At 34.2% G+C, this 18,010-nt stretch overlaps 1 protein-coding gene across 9 annotated transcripts in view; it reads left to right on the top strand.

Annotated features, from left to right (window-relative positions):
* The first annotated feature begins 236 nt into the window (after window positions 1–236).
* The window catches only part of LOC122567525 (two pore potassium channel protein sup-9), a 77,781-nt gene continuing 60,007 nt past the window's right edge, over window positions 237–18,010 (top strand). The window contains exons 1-7 of one of the 9 annotated variants that reach the window (XM_043726154.1): window positions 238–323; window positions 777–1,413; window positions 2,386–2,466; window positions 2,565–2,740; window positions 3,420–3,532; window positions 5,515–5,654; window positions 5,725–5,915. The gene's annotated coding sequence lies outside the window, so the exon portion shown is untranslated. Of the gene's footprint in view, window positions 373–776; window positions 5,655–5,724; window positions 5,916–18,010 lie in introns of all 9 variants that reach the window. The other 8 variants (XM_043726151.1, XM_043726153.1, XM_043726149.1 and 5 more) reach the window with 8 other exon arrangements.

The raw sequence follows: 18,010 nt of genomic DNA, 5'->3' as shown, positions 1-18,010 counted from the left end.
CACGATTCTCTGGAATTTTTATTTTCAATTTAAAGATCTTTTAATGTACGTAAAAAACTTCGAACATTCGTTTTGAAATTCCATTAGCGTCGAAACGAAAAATTCGATTAAAAACGAGTAATAGAATTTTCGTGGCAAAGGAAAGAACAAATCCAGGATATGGATTAAGCAGTATATTTCTCTGCAGACGAATTCTTGTTTCGATTCCTGTTTTCATTAGTTTTTATACCGTTGCAGTGACCTACGAGGTTCGAAGAGCTCGAGGGGTAGAATTGTCAGCGGGAGCTAGAGGATGTAATAAAAAAAGAAATTAACCTTGCAAGGTATTTTGAGAAGGTGTTTGACATACTTTATACACAAACATTTGACGAGGTAAATTTCATGCTTTGAATAGTTTACTGTTAGGAAACAAATTTGATCGCCGGTAAAAGTTGGTGTTAATGGAGAGCGGAGTGTTTGCACGCTTCGATACGAGGCTATCAAATTTGGAATTTTATGTGTCAACATGTCAAATATAGTAGTATCAAATTTGTTGAATTTTAAAATAATTTGTTTCGCTTCCCATACGATCATTTGACAGGACTATAGATGTGTGCGATCAATGATTCTGAATTTCACATAATATTTAATAAACGAAAGCTTAATTCGTGTAATTAGAACAGAATTTCCATGTTAATTAAAAAATTTTGCAAACGTATGACGATGGAGTACCGTACCTTTCCGTGTAATTATTCGAGAAATTAAAAACTCCTAACTCTATATATTCTTAACACTAGAATTACCGACGAGGCTAAAGTGTTGCATTACAAATTCATGTACAAGAAATCAATCAAATTAAGAAATCAAAATGGAAGCTACATGAAAAATTACATAACGCAAGAGGAAAACAAGCAAAAAGGAAGTAAATCTTTTTAAATTTATTTATTGATAATTCTATTCATTTTTACCACTCTAGTTGCTCTACTGTTAAGTTTTTATCTAGAATATATTCTCGTGTATGAAATTTACAACGACAATTTACAATTTACAATTTACAACAATACTATGAAACGAAGCAAAGATCGTCCACTGTATCAATCCCCTAAGATTACATTAAATCAATTGGATATGTCGACGATAAAAAATTTCAGAAAAGAAATGTTTTAAAAGTTCATCCTACAGTATAGCATACTTTATTTGCTTACTTTGTTGCTTCTCTCGCACCTTCGTAGGATGTTTTTCGGCGAATCCTTGTTCAATAAATTTCACTCATCTCCTCTTTGCAGAACAAATCACTCAGACAGCCTTCAGCGTTAAGCTGCTTTTCGAGCAACCAGCTAAATTGCTTGCCCCTAAATAGGCCGAAGCATTAAAAGTTTCGGGGAGCTCCGCGCGACATTCTCTTCCCCGTGAAGCTCAACGATCTGTGTCAAGGTTGGAGAATCTTATGGTCTCTAGGCTGAGAAGATAACCCTCGACGCAAGTTCAGACGAAACAAAGAGCAAGATCGCTCGTTGCATCAAGGCAATCCCAGCTTTAAGAGGAAACATCGCGAAAATGTCAGATGTCCCGAGCTTATTCCCAATTTTTCTATTTATTTTGACATTGCGTAGTATCAGCATTTCCTCTGGTATAACGGTACTATTATTGAAGTAGATTTATTTAATGATCAACGGCAATGTTCGGTGAAATATAATTTTTCTGGTAGATAAGATCCTTCGTGCAGAAAATCCTTATTTAAAGAATTTAAAAATGAAACTATTAGAACATAGAGTTACAAAATAATCGTAAGAAATTTAAAGAAGACAAAGGTATACATTCTTCCTTTGTAAGGAACAAATCATATAACGTGATAACGAGCTGATTGAAATTTGTTTGGTCCTGGATTTTACACTTTTTAGCCAATGGCATTACATCTTTTGCATACGTGTCTCTAAATAGATTTTCACGGCCACTTTTAATTTTGCTATATGCAACCTTGCAGTTTTTTGTATGTCAGCTACCGGGTGCGAGAGGTGTTTATGATACAACAGTTACGAAACATGATACAATGTATGTGGTTTTTTTTTATATTCAATAGGGTGATAAAAACATTCAAACACAAACGCAGGCATAAAGTGATGCTGTACGAGCTGAATTAATTTTTGAAAGCGACTTAATTTTTCTGAAAATGAAAGTAGATTAAAAAAGAAGCTGTATCAGAATATTTCAACGAAGCTTTTAATTGGAACAATTACCAACAAATTTACGTATTTATTTTTTTCAACATTTACAGGTACATAGCAGTTTAAAATAAATTCCAGTAGAGACCTTGCATGTTATTCAGCTTGTACAAAATCACTCTTCGCTTCGACATTTTTATCTTCGTATCATTGTATTAGATAAAAAATATTTTTTATCAAGCAGGTTGAATTTGTTACAAGGTCTATTGTCTGATAGACAAAATGAACCGTAAAGTTATACATATATGCACAACAAGAATTGAAGGTAATCTTTAAAATTGATTTAAAATATTAAGCATAAGCTTCTTCATCTCGTAAATAATAATATTTACTGCGAATTAATTAAGCTTCTATCTTTTCTAGGACGAGCTAATTAAAACGAGCTGAAATCGCTGTACATCGAGAAATAATTTCATAATTTGGTATTCTATCTGGTTTTCTTTCCGAGCAACAACGCGCAAGGAGTTCCTCCTTCTCTCTCTTTTCTCTCATTCTTCTTCTAAGGGAGAATCCAACCGAAGAGCATCGTAAATCAAATCGTAAGGATTCGCAGCCCTTCAAAGGGTCCTCGAGCTTTCTCCGAGACAGCGCTGTCATCGTGGCACAAAAGCATTTTCTCGGTGGCGAGCTAAAAATCCATTTAGCTTCATTGCAGTTTTGAGAATGGAATCAGGGAAAGAGAGAAAGATAGAAAATGGCGAAAGACTGAATTCCCGATAAACGCGGACAGAATGAAAGAACGGAGAAAGAACGAATTTTCGCAGGACGAACAGTGCGATGTCGTTTTTCAGCAATATTTGTACTATTGATCGGATTCTGATTTCCAATCTGTCCAATGTCGATTTTCGCAGGAAATCGAATTCGATGTTGTAGCAGCGTGTCTGTTGCTTTTTTATTTACCAATGCATTAGGGATGAGTAATTTAATAAAAGTATGAAAGTAGAAAATTGCGCGTCTTTGTAATTAAGGAAATAATAAGAAACCGGAGAATTTGCTTTCAGATATCAATGAATGGAATATTAATAATACATAAGAAATTCTTCTTTCTTTAGAGTCATTAATAATTGGTCTACCTTCTGCCTTATTTGCCTCTTTTCTTTCATTTCTTTCGCTTCTTGTTATTTTAATATGATAATTCTGTTAGCACGGAATTATTACAGTAACTGGAAAGAAACAAGAAGCAGCAGTTGACTTAATGTACCTATTCAAATGTTTCAGTAGCCTCTTATGACTGCTGGGAATCCTTGGAAAAGTTCTCCCTAGGGCATCGAGGAAAAGCATGCTTTATTTCTTTCGAGGTGAAGTTGATCACACGTTCGTTTTAATCTAAGGTACGTTATCTTCCACAAGTATTTGGGCACTGATGATAATTAGATTATTGATTCATTGATGATTAACTTTATCAAAGTGTGCAAATTAAGGGCTGGAAGGTAGTACTATTCTGTTAGGAAATTGACAAAATATAAACTTAAATTACGTTTAATTTACATGTATCGAGACACTTAACAGGAAAGCTTTGTATGTATATTATATTGCTTAACTTATTATATTGATGTTACTAATCTTTCTATTAACTTAGAAGAATTTTCTTCAACCGATACATAGCGTAAAAATTAAACATCCTGAAGATAAATTTTAAATTTTAAACAGTAAAACATCTTCACATTGTTTGACAATAACAATTGTCAATTTTATTACTGCGCACGAAATTTTATTATTGTTGCAATATCTTATTACATGCAAAATTATTACAGGTTTCCTACCTGTAATTTGGTTATCAAATTTTCATCGTAAAATCTAACTTTTTTAGAACTGTAACCAAATTGTAATTAAATTTCTATCGCACGGCCTAATATTATTAGTAGATAAAGCCCACGGTTTAAAAAAATACCTCTTCGATACTATATTTGATACTTCTTCAATAGTACCATTTATAAAACCATCGCCACTCCTTTCCCCTAATCCCACTCAATATTCCAATAAATTCAAGTCACTTTAAACTTTTCACTCACCACGTTACACTATCGTACGCTTCGAGTTCAGTAGCTCCTTCTTTTCTGTCTAGTATCTTCGTCTATGATTAAACACGTCATGTCAGGTTCTTGTCAACGTGAACCAGATGTGACAATTATTCGATTTTACATGACGTCGTCGTAAATCCTCGCGAGCCGGATTCCACGATTTGAACAAGCCTAGCGCACGTTTTCGATGGCGCACGATTTCGTATTATTTCAGGATATTCGGATACGCGTACAGGCAAACGGTTCAATCAACGTAAACGGGACGAGAGGTGGAATGTTTTAATCGAACGCACATGGAACGACTGTGCTACTAGTGAACGCAGCCGAGCTTCTGATGCAATTAAACGCGAATTATTATTGCTCCAATTTCAATTAATCCTGGCAAAGGACCTCTCATGCGCCCCCGCAGGTCATCGAGCTCTCGCTTCAGGTCGACGATATCGGCGCGTCCTGTAGCCGAGAATACGGGTCACGCTATTCGGGTCAACGGGAAACGTCCTTCGTTCCTCGATTCCCTTTATACACTTCCATGGTGTTCATGGTTATTTCTGTACGCGAGGCTGCAACTGCACACGCTCAACGGCTCTCCAACGTCGAGCAACGTCTAATTCGTCGGACGATCTTCCTCCCCCGCACCCGCTTGTTCCGTATTTATTTTTAAAGGCATCCACGGACGTCATACGGGGACGTCTTGATTTGATGATCGTCTCGCGTAATGAAAAGAGCCGTTCGAGTGACTCGTCCTTGCTGTTTCTTCTGCTTCTGGCCGCTACACTCTGTGTTATCTAGAAACTCTCTTCCTCCACGTCGATAATTGGCAAGGACTTCAGAATTCGTTATAGTGAATGAGAAATGAGGATTTCACGCGATTATTGCGATTGCCGGCAGTACATATCGAGTGGGGCAAGCTGTAATCATTTGATAGAGTAGATGATTGTAGAATATAGTAGAGACATTGATAAGTATTCCAGAATCTTTTTCGGTACTTGAAGACTCTCCAGTAGTAATAATATTAGGCTTGGACATGAGCAATCTAGTTCTTCTACCAACAATGAATGTAAAAAATCATATTTATTCAGAAAGAATTAAAAAATAACATTTAGATTGATTATAAAAATATATTATACATTAATCTCATAGCTAGATAGTTGTTAGTTAATCTAATTTATAAATAAAGGGGAGTAATTGATCCGTCCTACGTTTTCAATTACGAAATCATTCCTTCTTCTTCTTACAATATTTCATCCGAGCCGGGCCTTTTCAAAGTTCTTAAAATTGCTTTTTAAATCAAGAATATATACAGCGAGGCCGCTGAAAATTCCTGGATTCTCCCAAGCAATTACCAGCGCAGGTGGGATAAAATTGCACGAAGCTGTGTCATCACTTAAAGATCGTATATTACGTGTTTATTTTATCCGATGGGATAAAGACCGTGAGTACATTCCCTGATTCCACGGATTGAATTTCAGTTTCGCGTCATATTCATTTTTACATTATTTCAGGCAACGAAGGGATAGCCAACAATTTATGGTTTGTATAAAATCAACCGGGCAAACGATGAAAGCATAAACGGTTGTTGATGCAAACGACGATATGACACATGGACCTGTGCAGTTTCGAAATTTATGGTGGTAACGCTGTGGGAAACGAGCTGAACGAATGCCAAGATCTACATGTCGAAATAACGACGCGGGTAAGAATATTCTTGTTAAGAGGGCGAGTTACGCGCGTGCTGGAAACCACACTTATCGCAATCCCAATGAAAGTTAAGAGCTCGTTGAGACACTGTCGCGATCATCCACTACTTGTCCACGTCGAATTGTATACGTCTTTCTTATCTTTTCTTACATTGTCATCAGACGTAAAGGTAATTCGAATATTTTCAATTAGTTCTCTCGCGTATAAATAACTTTGCTGTCTTTTTAATTGGCTTTCTAGGTGCTCTAAATGGACGGAATATTGACTTATATATCGTTATACAGGGTGGTTGGTAACTGGTGGTACAAGCGGAAAGGGGGTGATTCTAGGCGAAAAAAGAAGTCGAAAATATGGAATAAAAATTTTTCGTTTGAGGCTTTGTTTTCGAGAAAATCGACTTTGAATTTTTGCTCGGTACGCGTGCACTTTATCACGTCTTGGCTGGCATAATCGGAATCTAATTATTGGGCCATATTTTTTCGAAGGAAATGTTACGTCAGCAGCATATTTCGATTTCTTACAAAACAAACTACCGGAATTATTAGAAGATGTATCGCTGAGAACTAGAGGAAGTTTAATTTAGATGTCAGAGGAAGATTTAGTTCAGATGTCCGATTATGCCAGCCCAGACATGATAAAGTGCACGCGTACCGAGCGAAAATTCAAAGTCGATTTTCTCGAAAACAAAGCCTCAAACGAAAAATTTTTATTCTATATTTTCGACTTCTTTTTTCGCGTAGAATCACCCCCTTTCCGCTTGTACCACCAGTTACCAACCACCCTGTATATACATATTTTCATGAAAGTTAAGAATATTTATTACTACGTTATGTAAATCATTTGTTGAGTCAAATATTTGAGATATCTCTTAGCCTTCGTAGTACATTTACAGTGAATACAGCATATGTTCTTGTCCTATGTTCTAACTTTATGATATAATCTTGAAACATCCTCTTTGCTGCACAGATTATATCGTTTTAAAGGTACACCGATGCATTTTCGATTAGCATATATATTTCGTTTGTTAAATTTGTAAATTTAAGCAGTTGAATATTTTCATGACCTGCAGTACGTATTTGCAATCATTATCAGCGACAGTACGCAGCTGGAACAATATCTCTCTGTTTCGTCGAGTTATCTAAATTAAAGCATGGCACACAGAAATAATTAGTGTGGCTTCCTTTATTTATATTTTTTTCTATCTACGCAATGTGTTCGATTTTTACATGCGCAATGGTTACGTCAAAGCTATTTAATGAGAAATATTTATTAGACGAGAAAAGCATGTTGTTTTATATTTATGCGGTTTATCTCACAATAAAATGATATTCTAGCGTTCACTCGGAAATTTCACACAGCTGGCCGTATTTTCGCAAAGTATCGCGAGAGTTATCCTCTGGTTTATTCAGAAGTTATAATGGACGTCAACACACGCATTTTGACAAACACGATGTTTGACTTCGTTGCAAAGCGACGACGAAAACAAAGTTGTCACGTGATTTTTGCATATTTTTCACTTCCACAGATTTTTCGTGGGCGACGAATATTCATTTTGCAATCAATGTCCAATTATATTATATACTACGTTGGAAAATCGCTTCGGACAAATGAATGAAACGCCACTTGAAAACCATCCATTACCGTTTCGAATTCGCATAAAATCGCGAATTTTCGAAACGTGCTTTTGCTGAATTGAAAATTCTGTTGTATTACGTATTAATTGGAAAATTTTATACAACACTTTGTATTAATCGAAAGTTGTATCGCATTAAATTGTTCTTCGTGAAATATTTATGCTGACGTTCGATACGTTGATACAAAATCCATTTCGTCCCCTTTGTTCCTTTGTTCGGTACTAAAAGCACTTATTAATAACATATACGAGTGGAAAATCTGGAAATTTGTACAAAATCACCTCGTGTTAATTGTAAAGTGATTACAAATAAAATGAAAGTTATGAATTTGAACGGCTATAGAACGAACACTTTTAGTCAAACTAAAAACTTGATATATTTGCTGGGATTTCGCGTGTTGTATTTTAAAAAATGTAGAATGTAATTGCTTTGGCAATATCGTAAAACTGATGAAGCAAATACGCTCGAACTCTATGAACAAAATGATTCGTAATTGTTGAATAGTTTACGATCTTGAAACGGAAATTAATTATAAAACGTAAATTAGTATTACTGTGATAATTTATTTATATCGTTAATTAAATCAAAATTTACCGCAAGCGGATTCAAATTATTACACATTCAATGATCTTTAAATAAATCCCTCTATAAAAGAAAGACAAATAATAATCAATATGTTAATTTTACTTTCAATTGTTCAAAATTCAATTCTGCTAAAATACGGCTTGCATAGTGTTTTCTGAGCGTTGCATTGTCCCATTATACATATACGTACGTACAGTAATGTACGTGTAAGGTAAGAAGCCGCGGCCTAATGCTACGGGCAGAGGGCTTGGTAATTACATAGTTAACTAGGAGATGTAGATTATCTTGAATGTTTTACGATGACACACGCCTATTGACCTTAACTAAGTACATACTTTCGTTCTACCACCGAAGCAAATGCAACATTCCTCTTCGTATTCTCTCCTTTCTACCACGAACGGGATAGCTTGTGAAGAATTGTTGAGAAACCCGTATTTAATTGTCATTTGGTATGGTACAAATGATAATGATAAATAAGTAACGAGTTTTGTTACTTAATAAAGATATATTTAATAATTTATTTTATAAAAGTCTATTTAACAATTTATTTATTTAATAAAATTTATTTCATGAAGAGTTAATGATTTAATAAAGAGCTCGGTTAACAACTATCCCTGCGTTATAAGGATATAAAAGTTAGTGAGAAACGTAATACTCTGGTTGGAGAATTGTAAATCGCGTGGAAGAAAACGTGAAAGCATCGCAGTTTACTGTGAATGCATACAGGAATTTCGCTATTGCTCTTACTGTGGCTATTTCGTGTTGGTCTCTGAGAATATTTGTATCTTGAAAGATAAGAAATTACATGTACAATATACATTCCAATTTCGTACACGTTTAATATTCCAAATAGGGAGTTATCTAAAAAAATATTACTTTATACGCGTTTGCATAAAATAAAATGTTCCTGGAAAATACTTATAAACCCATTCGGTCAAGTTCCGATTATATTTAAATTGGAAAGTACTGTGTTCTCAATGTACATATAAAGGATCTACAATTTATCTCACTTAGGAATTTATTGAAAAGTACAGCTTTTCTTCACTACGTCTTTTTAGAGATATTCACGAGAATTTATCTCTACTTTAAAGACCATTAAAAGGTGTAGCCTTTTGTTCTCTTTCTCCAAGTATTCCCGAGATGTTCGAACCTATTTACAATACACTTGATTCCGTTGCTAAATTAATATTGTAGTGTCCCCGTCAACGAACACGAAGGACCGTTATATTTTTTTCAAGCAACGATCATGTGATCTCGGCCGAAGATCATAATTTTCACCTCTTCCCAGTGGATGTTTTACGAGCTTCATGCATCAAGGTTTAACGTTTAACGGGATATCCGGGAGTCGTTGAAAGATTCAGATTACCTGGCTCATGGTGTGCATTATGTAGTTAAACGGGGCGACCTGTTTTAATCTGTGGCTAGAGAAATTTTTACAATTTCGCACAATTTCAAATATCATGACTCTTTGTTATCTGACGAGATATGACATTTTGAAAACTCGAAGTATCTTCAATCAGAAATCATTTTAATACTTTGTAGCTCGCGTCACGCGATAGACTCTTGTTAATATTTTTCCTTTTTGTTTAAGCTTCAAGATTTATTCGCTACACACTGTAAATATAAATATACATATATATCTTGCATTCTAATATTACAATCTTCGAGAGACGAGAGACGACAAGGCACGATCACACAGGTACATTTGGTTTGGTGATTAAGGCAATTATATTCAGAGTTAGTTGCAACTTCGGTACCAGAAGTTGTAGAACTAATTTCGCCCTTTGAGTATGGAACAAAGAGCATTGTCGTACGATAGTGATAGCTACATACGTGTATACGAGCACTTCGGGTCGTTAATTATGCGAACTCGTGTGAGAGATGCAGCAAGATGCATTTGTTAAAATTGTATTTTCTTACAAAAGTACTCTCTTCTCGTTGTTAAGTTGTAAAGTTAGAAATGCTTAACCTTTGCTTAGAAAGTTAAATATTCGAAGATCCAAATTAGATCAATAAATGTCGAAAAGGCTAGAAATAAATAACGCGAAAAGTAGTTACAGAAAGTTTCACGGTATAGAAAAGTCATTCGATTGGATTACCAAGCATAGGTTCGAAGTTTGTTTGTCGGACATCTGCTACTAGAAATTGAATTATTCAGATCATGGCTGACCATGGGCTTTCTTCCGAATTCAATATTTGTCCTGGTATCTAACGGCAGATATTTACCAGATCGTCTCTGTACTTTTCTTTTCCTTTTATTTGCCAATTTGATCTTTCCTTTTTCTTTTTCGTGTTCAAAAGATATTCGACTTTCTTAAAAAAAAGGTAGGCGGTAACATCTACATAGACATAAAAAATGGCCTTTCCGTTACGATAGAACTTCTTTTACACGCAGTGACTGCAGAAAGTATTCGCACATGTCATCATTTTCTAATAAAGCGTTTTTTACCAGGTTCTACGTTTCATTTCCATGATATTAAGTTTTTATAGTCATACGAAGATACAGGTTCGTATAAATACGATTCTATCATATCAATATTCTCAATTCATATTCTCCGTGATTGACATAAAGTAGCAAGTACTCGTGCTTATAAAAAGCTTTAATCAACTTCATCAAGCTGACAATATTTATCCATCGTAAAATATCCTGCCTTCCTAGAAGATATCTAAGTGGAGTGGAAGTTACGTTTGTGTAAAAGTCATCCGATTTTTCCTGGCTTCGTTTAATGAGTTTCAGCTCTTTAAACACACGTTTTACCGTGCTATTTATTTAAGACTAAAACTCTGGAAATTACGAAATTATTCACGGATCTACCGTTTTTACAGTTTTCCTGTCGATTTGATTAAACGCACTAACTTCATCCACCCTGCTCCTTTTCATTTTATACGCGTAACGATATAGCGTTAAATCTTTAATATATATGCAAATCATCATTGCTTTTCTGCTAAGTTACAAATTTCTTCTTCAATTTATTCCATGTATCAATCTCTTTATAATAATTCAAATTAGTACTATAATTATTATTCGTGACTGACGAGTTAGAACGGTAAACTCTCTTATTTACTAACTAAAACCAAATGTTGTGAGATTCTTTCACGTTACAAAAGACTATACGCTGTATTATCTAAGAAACTGACGATATGTTCATACGAAGACAGGCACAAAGTTGAAATTAACGAAAGATTGGTAGAGAAATCGTAAAAACTTTCGTATCTCTTAATAGTTATCTTTCGTACTATGGAAGATTCGCTCAGAAAGTTTGTGGAACATTAATTAAATAAAATCACAGAGATTTTGACAGCCACATCGTTTACTACTACAACTCCCCGACAGTACGATATTAAATTTCGTGCAACATAATTTTCAAAGTCCTGGAACAACCTCGAACTATTCCCGTGGCATCAAGATTCGTGGAAATCTGTTGCACGTAATGTATCAACGCCTCACCCGCGTTGCCTGTACCCGTTGAACAGCCAAACTCGCTCGATAGTAGCAAGGTTCCTCCTATTAGGTTTCGAATTAATCATCTTCTTCTGCGAACTTCTGCGAACTTCTGCGAACGTTATCGTTTCGTGTATCGATATCAACGTGTATTGCCATGGATGTTACTAAACTTGCCGTATCGAAACTCAAGGATAATGCGGTGGCAATTTTCTTGCTATCGGATTTTCCAGCTGCATCCTCTGACGCCATCGCCCTTTCTAGCTAGCTTAGTCCGGAGTTATAATCATCCAGAAGTCTATTCCATGCAAATTAGCTATATGATGCGAACACGTCGCGTCCAGATAACGTAGCAGTGTTTCTGTGGCCCAGCTTAGGATACTCTGTCCAAGACAGATGTTCCTTGATGACACTATGTATAAATTGTCCGCAATATTCTCCTGGAGTGAATTTCATACCGGTTAGAGGTGTTTTAGCAACATTACAGCTCGTTCCATTCTAACCGATCGAAGCAGCAAGCGTAGAAATTGCATAAATGCGATGTTATTAACGCATTGACAGCCACCACTAAATTTATACTGGTTCACAAAGGTGTTTGAACGTTTATCGTAGAGGAAAAAATAGCAAGAACGGAAGAATGAATCCTTGGAATCGCTTTTCATAACCGCATTGTTAAGGGAATAGAATTCGATAATGTAAATTGATTGAAAAGCTATCACGATTGGAATACAGCATTAATGCAATGTTGGTAGTGGATCTTTCTAATTAGTGCTCTATGTAAACAAGCGTGAAAATCACATAGAGAAATGAATTTTGATCCTGTTTGATGCGTTATTGCCTTATCGTATTATTCGCATCAGAATGTCTATTTAATGTATAAATTATCGAGCATGTGATCTCAATCATCAGTAGCAGCTAATGTATAATATGGATTTCTCGGCAATTAACGATATCTCAGCTGCGTGCATTCATATCTGTGAATTGCGGCCAACGTGTTGAGGTCATTGGTTTCATATACAAAGTTATAATAGCGGGAAAATTGCTTTTCCTACTTGATACAGTTATAGTCTGTTCAGTTTGCCTATATCTAATGGCATATCTCTGTTTAATATAAAACAGTTTTAAAACTAGTAAATGTTTATATTCATCTTGCAAACTTTTTTCACACTAATGAAAATATCACGAATAGACGTAATCTAGCTCTCCTCTCTCCCAAAAAAATACTAAAAAATTTGTTAAATATGAAAATCAAACACTTTGTATCATTTAATATTTGTTAAATACCAATATCAAAAAATATATGTAATATTTATCATAAACAAACATTATTGTATGCTATACATTGGTATACTCCCGTGTTATTATTTTTTTTATTAACTAAAATAAATAAATGAATCCTACGCCTTTTATGAATATTTAGCATACAGTTGGGTTACTCGAACATAGCGTAAGGTTTGAATAATTTCATCATTCTCGGTACATGTCCGCGTTTCTTATCTGATAATGAAAATATGCGAGAGGACCAGAGTGAAGGAAATTCTATTCTCTTAATTCCGCTTGGTATACATTCATAAACATCAACCAGGGCAACCTTTCCTGTTACATTAGTGATAACAGAAAATGTGTCAGATAAAAGTTGAAGGTGGAAGGTTGAAGATAGCCTCACTGAGGATGGAGAATTTCCGGACGTTTCGAGGTACCAGTTATTTCCTTTAACTGGACACTATATTTCTACCTCTTTATTTCTGTTTCCCTCTTATCGCATTATAACTTGTAATTTTAAGAAAATTAAATTCCAATATTTATCTTAACTAACGATTATGTTATCAATAAATCTACTCTATCTTCTATTTTATTATTTTATTAAAGAAGGAAAAATGATAGTAAATATTGTAAACTGTATGTATAATTAACGCGTAACATGTGAAATATTTAGTTAAATTTGGTACATATATGAACGTTAAAATTAACTGGCTGCGATAATTTAAATTTCAGCGTGCTTCGTGATAAATGTAGATGAAACAGATTGATATTTTCGGCTCTTTCTCTGTTCCCCACATCTCTCTCTTTCTCTCTCTCTCTCTCTCTCTTTCTGTCCCTCTACTAAGAGTATTTTAAATTCATGACGTGAGGATTCGTCCAGAGAATTGCTTTCTTTTGCATTTTTATCCATTTCATTGTCATTACGGGATTCTTCGTTAAAAATTTACATTTCTGATAAACATTCTGTTACGTACGACTCCAAAATGCCAAAAAAGGTCGCAAATTTCTAATACGTCTTCAAATTAACAGTGATTTATAATGTCTCTAATCAAATTTCGGAAGATGACAAATTTTTAATACGGTTACAAAGTAACAGAGACTTATTTCCAACAGTATCAGAAAATATCGCAAACTTTCGCTATGAATTTAAATTGACAGAGGTCCATGTTCAACAAGGCAAATCTAATCAGAAGGAACCACTGGTTTCCGATTCGGTTCCAAACGAACACACAGGGAACTTCATTTTTCGAGCTATAACCAGCAGAGAAATTATCCGGTCGCTTGTCCGAAACCGCACGAAACTCCAATTCTTTCCTTGGTGATCGACTCTCTTCATCCGGAATCTTCGTTCCTAAATGTCAAACGCAAACAAACCGCATCGAGCTTGCGGCGCCCCTTTGCACCCTTGGCGGCGCTCATGGCTTTACCACGACGATTAAATTTATTTCTCCTGTCTGGTAAAACGGATCGAAACGGTGTTGAATTATTGAGCGGGTCAGACCGCGGCTATATCCGCGTTTGATCGGATGTACACTCTGATTGTAACTCTGTCGCATCCTGTCCTGCGAGTAATTAGTCAATTTCAATCGGGTATGGGCACTCGGTCGCATTTTAATTGTATCCAGCAGATCAATTTGGAGATTCGAATTGCTAAGGGGAGTCCAGTTATAGAAAAAAAGTTGGGTTTGGTTGATTTGAATTTTGTTGATATAATTTATCTTCTTGGATTTATTGAGAGATAATGTTGTAAAGTATTTTATTTGTTAATTGTGCATATACACTATTTTGAGTGATGCAATATGAGATTTTTATATAAGTAAAAGTATTAATACAATTTCTTATTGTTAAATCATAAAGAAATACAAAATTTCGGTTAGATTTGAGGTATATTATGGCTATCCATTTTTATTCCGTGTTTTATTCGATAAATAGCAATAATAATTTTATATACAATTTAAAAAATTAAGTTTATTTAATAATAATATTGTTACAGAATTGACAAATAATTTCCAGAAAACATTCAGTTATAAATTTAGTAATTTCACTCAAACAATTGTGGGTCTCGTTCATTCTAAACTTTAAGCGGCCATATCTACCTTCTAACGGGTGGATCTCTTCTTCCATAATTTAATCTCCAGTAACTTTATCCTTGCATTTCTAATACTCGAAATTCAGTGACTTACAGTTAATATAGTTCCCTATAAATATTCATAGCAAAATTCCAATTCTCACAGTAAATGTATGCCTGCAGCTGTTATTAGAATTTTCTGACCAAATTGTCATTTCATTGCAATTTAAATCCTATATTATCAACAGTTAATTATTCTGCAATTATTTGAAAGGATGGCAAATTATTTCATGAATGTTCGATATAATAATATAATGTTCTTCATATCTTGGTAAAAGTGGCAAAAGTACAATAAAATGAAATGCCAAATTCAATTCAGAATTCGTTAGTTGCAAATTTTGGTAGTTATATCATTTTAGTGGTCACATTTTTTAACAAGATAACGTCTTGTGTATCGACGAAGAGTAAGCAAAAAATGTAGAATCTTAACTAGAATATACAATTCCATTTATTAGATGAGAGTAACGGAGTCGCGTTATCATTTATCCTTAAAGTGTTTTTAATTACAAGAAATTCGACGCTTTAAGGATTTGAAGAGACATCGTTAAACAGAATGAGAAGTTGTTTAAAGAAGAACTTGTGGTTACTTCAATAGTCAGAAAAGATGTATTATTTAACAAAATGTTAAATTTTTCTTAAATTACAATCAAATATATACGTGTAATACATACACACGTACGTGCATGCAACTGTAGAAATTGTGTAACAGGCCTTTATTTGGAAAAACCCTTCCACGTCGATACCACAATAAAATTACAATTTGAATGTCACCATATCCTTTGGGGTGAATATAGAATTAGCTGATGTAGATAACTCGATAAATATTTATATCTCGAGCGTGGCATCAGGTGTAGAATTGTAAAACAAAGTTGGCACTGTGTGAGGCTGATGTTATCTTTAAGTTTTGTAAGCTTTGTAGTGGAGAACGATATTGTGGTATGATTTATCCGACAGAGGGAAGATTATATTGGAGATTGTACTTACTGGATAAAACTTTCGAGTGGAAATCCAACTTCTCCGAAGTGTCTCGATAATTGACGTACTTGAAATATTTTGTCTGTGATTTCTGCAGTACTTTCATATTATTATTAACTAAAATTTAATTCGTTGTAATTTTGTAAGCAAAGATAAAAATCGTTAAAACTTCAGACACTCGAGAAAAAACTCGAGAAAAATTTTCTTATTTACGTTGAGCAAAACTGTGATAAAAAGGAATGATTTGCCATTTTTACGTTATTTTTCTCCCGTCTCTTTTACTAAGATCGTTAAAATTGTTTTTCGAAGTAATATAAAACTCCTTTGGAGTATATAGCAAATATAGTTGTGGGGTCGTTCCTTCTTAAGTCGTTAATATCGAAGCTTATTTTTTTTCGAATAATTACTAAAGTCTTGATGTAAAGAAACGTTGCTTTCTTTTGAATTCATAATATGCTTAGATAAAACACGAAATATTTATCTTTGATATTCTTTCCTTACTTTCATTTGTCACAAGTATTTGTCAGTAAAGAGATAAAATTCTTTAATAAAAAAGTACAATTTCTTATTCCTAATCCTTGTCTTTAATATCATTTTTCTACATCAGGATGTTATAGTAGACATTTTCTTCATTTCAACGTTCCCTTTCCAAGTAATATAAATATAAGAGCATGACAGATCCCATTAAAGATCGCTATTAATCTATCGAGAAGAAAGAATAGAAACTATCTCCGAGTTTCTCCACAGTGTCATTATCCAGTCCTTTGACATTCAACATTGCATAATCCATTGCAAATAGCTCCTTTTTGATTCAATGAAATTTGTATTTTCCTAGGATAAAAATCAATAAAATCATTATATATTTATCGCGTGCGAAATGAAAGAAATATCTGCTAAAGTTTTTGCCATTTGATATTGGATAAGTCATACAAATACTGAAGAAGATTCATCATTCATATGATCAATCTATCTTTCCTTGTATCTATTGAAAATAAGATGGCTATTAAATCGATAGGATTCTTTAAATCGTCATATGATAAAAGCTTTTACAACTGATTTCTTCGCAAGATTATAATTTCCATTTTTAATCTTTAGAAGCCTAAAAAATCTCTGTTAATTTATATCGCTTTTCCGTCGAATTAATTATTTATATAGAAGCTTTCTTTCTTCTTCCATCTTTTTTATTGGTGGAAATGAAATAAAATAAAATAACAATTTTCACATTATTAATGTTACTGTACTGGCATCACTCGATTACGAACAGTTAATTAATTTAAGTAAAAATTAAATTTACTATCAGTATAGTGTCGCGTTATTGACATGTTTTACTTGCAAACATAACGAAAACTCATTTCTCTTGGTTCTGTCATATCATATATTTATCGATATTTCGGTAAACTATCATAGACAATAATTAATATTTTTGATAAATTATTCTTTAACGATTTCCATCCATATTTCATTACGAGGTGAGAATAGAAAATTTATTGAAAGCATGCGAGAACGAATAGACTTCTAGACCGTGTTATCGACAACTTTTGAATGGTATACAGATACGTTGGAACTCGCACAGATTTCTGGAACTCATTCGCGACATGATCAGATCGGCGAAATCGAATGATTGCGGACCTCGAGGGACTCGACCTAGTCGACTACAGACCGATTGTATGCTAACAGAGGCTACTCGGAATTCATAGAATCTGTTGCAAGTAACCATGATCCTGTTAGAACTCGATATAATAATTATAAGCATGAAGGACGCGAAGCGATTCAGAATTGACGAAATATTGTTTCGAAGATCACTGAAAATTACTTTAATCGCGTAAAAATTATTCTAAATCTTCGATCTATTCTAAATCTAAATTTGTTAAAGTCATCGAAATTAATCATCGTATTAATTATTCTAAGTCACGTAAGATTTCCCAATGTCGTTGAAATCAGGAACAATTCAAAAGTTACTTAAGTGGTCACTTAGAACCCGACGTGTGAATCGTCACGAATTCTTAAGTTCTGATATACACTGTTTTGGATTCCTAGCATTCAATATAGACTGCTATACGTAT

The sequence above is a fragment of the Bombus pyrosoma genome, linkage group LG5 (assembly GCF_014825855.1).
Source record: "Bombus pyrosoma isolate SC7728 linkage group LG5, ASM1482585v1, whole genome shotgun sequence".
NCBI lineage: Eukaryota > Metazoa > Arthropoda > Insecta > Hymenoptera > Apidae > Bombus > Bombus pyrosoma.
Note: the sequence above shows the minus strand (reverse complement) of the source record. Positions and strands in the feature narration are given on the sequence as shown.